The sequence below is a fragment of the Dromiciops gliroides genome, chromosome 5 (assembly GCF_019393635.1).
Source record: "Dromiciops gliroides isolate mDroGli1 chromosome 5, mDroGli1.pri, whole genome shotgun sequence".
Taxonomy (NCBI): Eukaryota; Metazoa; Chordata; class Mammalia; order Microbiotheria; family Microbiotheriidae; genus Dromiciops; species Dromiciops gliroides.
Window position 1 is genome coordinate 56,612,058 of NC_057865.1, and position 1,860 is coordinate 56,613,917.

A 1,860-nucleotide genomic window follows, 5' to 3' on the forward strand; every position below is an offset into this window, starting at 1 on the left:
ACATTTTATGCTTACTCTCTCATCTATATAAAATATTAGAATAGTTTTAACATGACTATCTGTGTCATTCTTCTTTAATGAATGTATGAACAGGGAACAAGCAAACTTTCATAAATTATATTTAGCAATGGATGCATCTTTACCATTTTACAATTTACTGAATGAGACAGAGACTCAACATCTTATTGTTTAGTGATTATGAAAAAGCATTTACCTCAACAGAACCACTAAACACTGTCTTATAGGCTTTTTTTGTTTTTGTTTTTATCGGTTGGACAATTAGAGTCAGGTGACTTGCCCAAGGTCACACAGCCAGTAAGAGTTAAGCGTCTGAGGCTGTATTTGAACTCAGGTTCTCCTGACTCCAAGGCCAGTGCTCTATCCACTGTGCCACCTAGCTGCCCCTGTCTTACAGGCTTTTAAAAGAAAGTGCCCCTCATCAATTCATCAAGATTGCTTGGAACTGAGCAGCTAGGTGGCACAGTGGATAAAGCACTGACCCTGGATTCAGGAGGACCTGGGTTCAAATCTGTCCTCAGATACTTGATACTGACTAGCTGTGTGACCCTGGGCAAGTCACTTAACCCTCATTGCTCTGCAAAAACAACAACAACAACAACAAAGATACCTTGGAATATAAAATGCCAGACATAGCCTTATTGAATGACCCTATGAAATTGAACAACAGATTATGTATCAAAAAGAAAGATATATATATATGCATATACATATATATATATATATATTTATTTATTTATTTTTTTAGGTGATATAAAGAAACCTTTATTCCAGTAAATAAATCCATTGAGGTATAGCCGTCAAAGGTTAGTTGGTAAGGGTAATAAGAGCTTCTACTACATTGCCCATGTGTTCCTGCAAACTCCTGCTGCTTCTCCTGAGATTTCCATCTTTGTCATTATCAGTTCCAGATCTTCCTTCTTGATTGTAATTTTTGCTAGTTCTTCCTCCCTGCAGTTATTTGCCTTCTGCTCCCGGGAATGCCTGTCTCCAATCACGGACATCGCCGTCTCCATGTTGGAGCTATGGATCTCTTTCTCTTCAGCATAGTCGGTCACTTGTTCCAGGTCAGCCATGCCACTGTCATGCTTCCCGCAGTTTCTCTGGCAGCCGTTTAGGGCCACTCGATTCAGTCTCCAGTTCCAGTTCTACATCGCCCTTGGTCGCCATCTCGTCACGGCAATGCTGCCTCCTGTACACCCAGAAAGCTTTATTCTTACCAAAGATTTTCCTTACTATGGGGGAGATCCATTATGGAGTTGAAGTCAAAGGATAATTCTCTGTAGTTAGTGTGGTACTGAAGTAGTTTTTGCTTATAGATGTCAGCATGGTGATTGTATCAAACCCTAGAACCTTGTAGAGCCTACTGGAAGAGATCTGTAATCAATGTCAGTTCACACTTGTCACTTGTCAGTTCACACAGGAAAGACCAAATGTATGAAGACTGTCATTGCCCAGATTTCCTTGTGCATGTAGATGGACATCCTCTAGAACTAGGTCAATAATAATATAATAATATTTTCTGTAGTATTTTAAGGTTTTTGAAATGCTTTATAAGTATTAAAATTTTTATTCTCACAGTTACCCTTAGAAATAGGTGATTATGGTCCCCATTTTACAGGTAAGGAAACTGAGGCTGACAGTTTAATTATAAGTGTTTGAATCCAGATTTGAGCTCAGAACTTCATGATTTAACATCCAAAACTCTCTTCAGAGTATCACCTAGCTGTCTTTATAATGTATAGTAGGTATCTCTGGGATAGACATTGCAAATGAACATTACTCTGGTACAGTTTCAAAGTTAAACAGGAGAAAGGAAGCATGGGTTGGGTTCCTTTGGGG

At 38.9% G+C, this 1,860-nt stretch overlaps 1 pseudogene; it reads right to left on the bottom strand.

Moving 5' to 3' along the window:
• Nucleotides 1-825: 825 nt before the first annotated feature.
• LOC122727605 lies at nucleotides 826-1,188 on the bottom strand (annotated as a pseudogene).
• Nucleotides 1,189-1,860: the final 672 nt, after the last annotated feature.